The sequence below is a fragment of the Oncorhynchus kisutch genome, linkage group LG9, assembly GCF_002021735.2.
Source record: "Oncorhynchus kisutch isolate 150728-3 linkage group LG9, Okis_V2, whole genome shotgun sequence".
Lineage (NCBI taxonomy): Eukaryota > Metazoa > Chordata > Actinopteri > Salmoniformes > Salmonidae > Oncorhynchus > Oncorhynchus kisutch.
In genome coordinates, this window is record NC_034182.2 from 1,657,314 (window position 1) to 1,664,326 (window position 7,013).

Genomic DNA, 7,013 nt, shown 5'->3' on the forward strand with positions numbered 1-7,013 from the left:
TGCCGAGCTGTAGTCGGATATATTGTATAGTGGTGAATCAGCCTACTTATAGAGTAGAGTTGAAAGATTGTTGTTGATGGATATATTGTATAGTGGTGAATCAGCCTACTTATAGAGTAGAGTTGAAAGACTTGCAGATGGAAATGTCGTGTAGAGGTAAAAGTGTGTTGCGGATGATGTGTAGATCCGAGCGATGGTTGCAGATAGATATGTATCGTGTTGAGCTGAATTGATTCTCAATTCTACACGACAGAGATTCATGTCTGCTCTCCCCAGCACATTTCTTTCTGAGTGTTCTGCAACGTTACACGGTCCTGAACGCAACCCGAATAGCTTGTCTAAATAGAACCAGGTCAAAGTTTCACAGGGTGTGTCTGCCGTTCAGGCCTGTGGTGTGTTGTATATGAAAATGTTATCTTGGGAAACACAAACAAGCCAACACTAACACGGAGAGAGGCCTTGCCAGCCCAACGTTGGACTGGATTTTGAAGAGTTTCGCAACTCCACTTGAGCAAGACGTTTTTCATGGTCGTCTCTGCCATCTGTTTAGCTCTGTTAACAGGGATAATACGTCAGTATATGAACGATGCTTGTATAACACAGAGAGAGACAATCAAATAAGGCCTACCATGTGTCTTACGCTCACAATGCATTTATTATGCAGTAAGAATGAAACTACTAGGCCTGACAACACTCAGATTTCCCACATTCAGAATGTCATTGTAGCACTTGGCTGTTATGTCATCTACTTGCCCTCATAATTGCTGATAAAAGTTAATTGTAATGTCTCTCCCTTCTTCTCACACAACGACAAAGCAGCCTTTGTGGAGATCAGCCTATTAGTCAGGCTGATGGAAGGTGTGGTTGATTACTGTGTAGAGATACTGTCAATAGAAGGGTTGGTCTCCAGATTTAGAAAGATCAGGACTCGACTGGTTAACCCGGTTCTTGTGGGAAAGTAGGTGCATTTCCCTCCAGGTCGAGTCCAGTGTTTGTGCTTAATACTTAGGTTGTGTTTGGTAGTGTTATTGGCCATTCATCACATCATTTAATGGATGAATGTTGATGGAATAAGAATGTGTGTGTGAATAGTTAGTGTGTGAATGGTGTGTGTATGTACTCTAGGAGAGTGTGTGTATGGTTGTGCTGCAGGAACAAAGGCAGGATGAGGGAATGTGTGTATGTATCACGGGGCGAGGCAGACATCTGGGGTCCTCTCCGTTGCCAGCTGTGTGTCAGAGATGACAGGACTCTGCCCCTCCTGAGTTTTTTGTTGTTGTGTGTGGGTGTGTGTGTGTGCGTGTGTGTGTGTGTGTGTGTGTGTGTGTGTGTGTGTGTGTAGGCCTGCAGGAGTGTGTGTGTGTCCCTCATTCGGTGGCCAATGTTTAGAGGACAAAGGATGTGCTGCAGCTGCTCTAATTACAGTTTTTCTCAAGTGTGCCGGCCACAGGGAGAGAGTGTGTGGGCGGGCGTGCGTGTGTTTGTGTTTGTGTGTGTGTGCGCAATTGTATGCGTTTGCTAATGTTTCTGTGCTTGCGTGTCCCCTGCACAGTGGTTTGTACTGTCTGCATCTGTGAGTACATTACCACTTGTACATGTGTTGGAGTCTATTTATTTCTGTGTTTATGAGGGTATCAATGACAGACAAAGGCCAAACCCAATCCCCTCTGATGCAGGCCAGGCCAGGCCAGGCCAGGCTAGCTTGGGCTGGTTTGTCTCCAGGGCCTGCCTGTCTGTTTGTCTGTCTGTCTGTCTGTCTGTCTGTCTGTCTGTCTGTCTGCCTGCCTATTATCCCTACAGGCACTGTTCACTCCTCTGACATCTGCTTGATGGCATGGCCATTTCATCACCCGACAGAGATAGAGGGAATATCCAGGACAACAGAGAGGTTGGGGAGAACAACAGATAATAACCAGGACATCAGAGATGGTGGGGAGAAGAACGGGGAGTAACCAGGACAGCAGAGGTTAGGGAGAAAAACATGGAATAACCAGGATAACAAAGAGGTTGGGGAGAACAAGAGGTAATAACCAGGACAACAGTGGTTGGGGAGAATGACAAGGAATAACCAGGACCACAGAGGTTGGGGAGAACAACAAGGAATAACCAGGACAACAGAGGTTGGGGAGAAAAACAGGGAATAACCAGGACAACAGAAGTTGGGGAGAACAACAGATAATAACCAGGACAACAGAAGTTGGGGAGAAAAACAGTGAATAACCAGGACAACAGCAGTTGGGGAGAAAAACAGGGAATAACCAGGACAACAGCAGTTGGGGAGAACAACAGAGAATAACCAGGACAACAGAGAGGTTGGAGAAAACAACAGAGAATAACCAGGACAACAGCGGTTGGGGAGAACAACAGAGAATAACCAGGACAACAGAGAGGTTGGAGAAAACAACAGAGAATAAGCAGGACAACAGCGGTTGGGGAGAACAACAGAGAATAACCAGGACAACAGAGAGGTTGGGCCTCCCGGGTGGCGCAGTGGTTAAGGGCGCTGTACTGCAGCGCCAGCTGTGCCATCAGAGTCCCTGGGTTCGCGCCCAGGCTCTGTCGTAACCGGCCGCGACCGGGAGGTCCGTGTGTTACACGTCCATCCCATAAGACTCGAGCTAGCGGCTGAAGAGGTGTGTTACACCAGGCTGTTTGAATAACTGAGAACAGGTGTCACCTCTCTGTTTAATCAACCTGACTAGAGGCTGTGTGTCTGGGAGAGAGAGAGAGAGAGAGAAAAGGAGTGAGAGAAAGAGAGAGAGATTATGTATGTGACTGCCTTCTACCTGTATAGTGCATGTATGTGTTTTTTTTGTATGTCTGCCTGTACTTGCGTCTTTGTATTCGTGTGTCTGGTCTGCAAAATGTGCAAGCCGAAATGGCTCATAGGTGCAAGAGCCTGTTTCCTGCGTCTGTAGCGTGAGATACAAGTACAACACCTGGACAGGACATTAGTCTATCGTAAGGCCCTCACCCATAATCTATCTCCTTAATGCTGAGTGCCAGGCAGAGATGTACCAGGTCCCATTTTAACAGTCTTAGATATAACTGACAGGGATCGAACTCCCAACCTTCTAGTGGACACTCAAACCACGAGGCCACTGAGTTGGTCTTGGTAAGGTGCCCTAGATAAACTCATATCACTTTTTCCTCCAGTGCATTGCTACAGTATAGATTTAGACTGGGGTCAGAGGTCAGGCCAGCACAGGGTCAGACAGGCTGCAGCAGCTCTATTTCAGGAACGTGTGTCGTGAGTCTATCAATAGGTTCTGAAGATGGTGTTATAAGGAGAGGTTGACTTGACAAGGTCTCTCAACTCCAGTTGGATCCAGTCCTGATTGGGGGTTCACTGTGTATGCAGACTTGTATTACAGCCAGGTCCTCTCATAACTAAGACTTGGTTTAAAGGTCAAAATCTAACTATTGCAACTATTACAGGTCGCTGAGAGCGAGAGAGGGAAAAAGAGAGAAGAGAGAGTGAGAAGAGGGAGAGGGAGAAAGAGAGTGTGTGAGAGAAGAGAAGAGAAGAGAAGAGAAGAGAAGAGAAGAGAAGAGAAGAGAAGAGAAGAGAAGAGAAGAGAAGAGAAGAGAAGAGAAGAGAAGAGAAGAGAAGAGAAGAGAAGAGAAGAGAAGAGAAGAGAAGAGAAGAGAAAGGGAGAAAGAAAGAGAGTTAGAGAGAGAAGGGTCATGGGTCATAGTGAAAACACAGGAAGGCCTGAAATGTCATTTTTTTTCTCACGGACCCTTTTAAATATATGGACTGTTTTCTATGTGAACCATGACATGGAGACATGGTGACATGGAGACATGGTGACATTGTGGCATGGAGACATGGAGACATGGTGACATGGAGACATGGTGACATTGTGGCATGGAGACATGGTGACATGGTGACATGGAGACATGGTGACATGGTGACATGGAGACATGGTGACATGGAGACACGGAGACACGGAGACACGGAGACACGGTGACACGGAGACACGGAGACACGGTGACACGGAGACATGGAGACATGGAGACATGGTGACATGGAGACATGGTGACATGGAGACATGGTGACATGGAGACATGGAGACATGGTGACATGGAGACATGGTGACATGGAGACATGGAGACACGGAGACACGGAGACACGGAGACACGGTGACACGGAGACACGGAGACACGGTGACACGGAGACATGGAGACATGGAGACATGGTGACATGGAGACATGGTGACATGGAGACATGGTGACATGGTGACATGGAGACATGGTGACATGGTGACATGGAGACATGGTGACATGGAGACATGGAGACACGGAGACACGGAGACACGGTGACACGGAGACACGGAGACACGGTGACATGGAGACATGGTGACATGGAGACATGGTGACATGGAGACATGGAGACATGGTGACATGGAGACATGGAGACATGGAGACACAGAGACACGGAGACATGGGGACATGGAGACATGGAGACATGGAGACATGGAGATATGGAGACATGGTGACATGGAGACATGGAGACATGGAGACATGGTGACATGGTGACATGGACACATGGTGACATGGAGACATGGAGACATGGTGACATGGAGACATGGTGACATGGAGACATGGAGATATGGAGACATGAAGACATGGAGACATGGAGACATGGAGACATGGTGACATGGTGACATGGTGACATGGAGACATGTAGACATGGAGACATGGAGATATGGAGACATGGTGACATGGACACATGGTGACATGGAGACATGGAGACATGGTGACATGGTGACATGGTGACATGGAGACATGGAGACATGGAGACATGGAGATATGGAGACATGGTGACATGGAGACATGGAGACATGGTGACATGGAGACATGGAGACATGGAGACACAGAGACACGGAGACATGGGGACATGGAGACATGGAGACATGGAGATATGGAGACATGGTGACATGGACACATGGTGAGACATGATGACATGGTGACATGGAGACATGGAGACATGGAGACATGGAGATATGGAGACATGGTGACATGGACACATGGTGAGACATGGTGACATGGTGACATGGAGACATGGAGACATGGAGACATGGAGATATGGAGACATGGTGACATGGAGACATGGAGACATGGTGACATGGAGACATGGTGACATGGACACATGGTGAGACATGGTGACATGGTGACATGGTGACATGGAGACATGTAGACATGGAGACATGGAGATATGGAGACATGGTGACATGGACACATGGTGACATGGAGACATGGTGACATGGTGACATGGAGACATGTAGACATGGAGACATGGTGACATGGAGACATGGAGACATGGTGACATGGAGACATGGAGACATGGAGACACAGAGACACGGAGACATGGGGACATGGAGACATGGAGACATGGAGACATGGAGATATGGAGACATGGTGACATGGACACATGGTGAGACATGGTGACATGGTGACATGGAGACATGGAGACACGGAGACATGGGGACATGGAGACATGGAGACATGGAGACATGGAGATATGGAGACATGGTGACATGGACACATGGTGAGACATGGTGACATGGTGACATGGAGACATGGAGACATGGAGACATGGAGATATGGAGACATGGTGACATGGAGACATGGAGACATGGTGACATGGAGACATGGAGACATGGAGACACGGAGACACAGAGACATGGGGACATGGAGACATGGAGACATGGAGACACAGAGACATGGGGACATGGAGACATACATCCTGCAGTGTGTGTGTGTGTGCGTATGTGAGTGTGCGTGTATGAGTTTGTGTGTGTCTTAGCAGCTGCCCTTGGGTGGGTTGGAATAGCAGCCAGCGCCTTTCTGAAATCCTACCATGAGGAATCCTATCTGTGTCTTTTTCCAGCGTTGGTCTTTTTATGGCAGCTGTGGATGGGGTTATGTTTAGGTTGCCTGTCCCTCTCTTTGTTTCACCATATCTCATTCTAGCTCCATCATTTGGTCTCTTTTGTCCTACCCATACCTCCCCTCTCTTTCTCCACCCCCCCTCTACCCATCTCTTTTCACCCTACAGTATCTATTTCAATATCCTGCTAAATCTTCCTCTAGATTTCTCATCCTCAATCCCCTCCCCCAATCCCTCTCTCGTTCTTTCTCCATCCCCTCTCCAACCGGCTCCCTACTGCCAGACAGGAGATGATTGCAGTGTGTTGGATCACTGTGTCTCTCACTGGGTTTTCTCTCCCTCTGTGTCAACAGTCAGCTCATACCTCACAGGGGAATTCATGCTATATAGCCTTATTTGGTAAGAGCTATAGGTCTTTTGGGGTGCAGGCAGCCTAGTGGTTAGAGAATTGGGCTTTCGGTTGCTGGATTGAATCCCCGAGCTGACATGGTAAAAAAGTTTTTTTAAATAGCCCCTGAACAAGGAAGTTAACCCACTGTTCCCAGGTAGGCCGTCATTGCAAATAAGAATTTGTTCTTAACTGACTTGCCTAGTTAAATAAAACAAATGTACTGTGAGACAGTCTGTGTTTTAATTCTGTTGAATTATGTGTGTGTGTGTGTGTGTGTGTGTGTGTAGACGCTGGGTGTTCCATATGTACATTGTATCTGTACATTTGTAGGGCTCACTGCTATTGGGGTCTTCAGTTAAAGTACTTACAGATAAGCCCATCTAAGACACAGGGGACATACACTCATAGACAGAGATAGTTACAGCCTGTGGTCTGCCTCTACCTACTCTGTGGAATCAGTTAGCCCCACTAACCCCACACCACCCACAGATCCTGCCCTAAATATAGACCCCCTGGGCTTAGCAAGAGGCCTGGCCACGCACACGCACACACACACACACACACACACACACACACACACACACACACACACACACACACACACACACACACACACACACACACACACACACACACACACACACACACACACACACACACACATACACACACACACACACACACACACTGACATTCATACACAGCAGGACTGAAGGTCATTTCCCT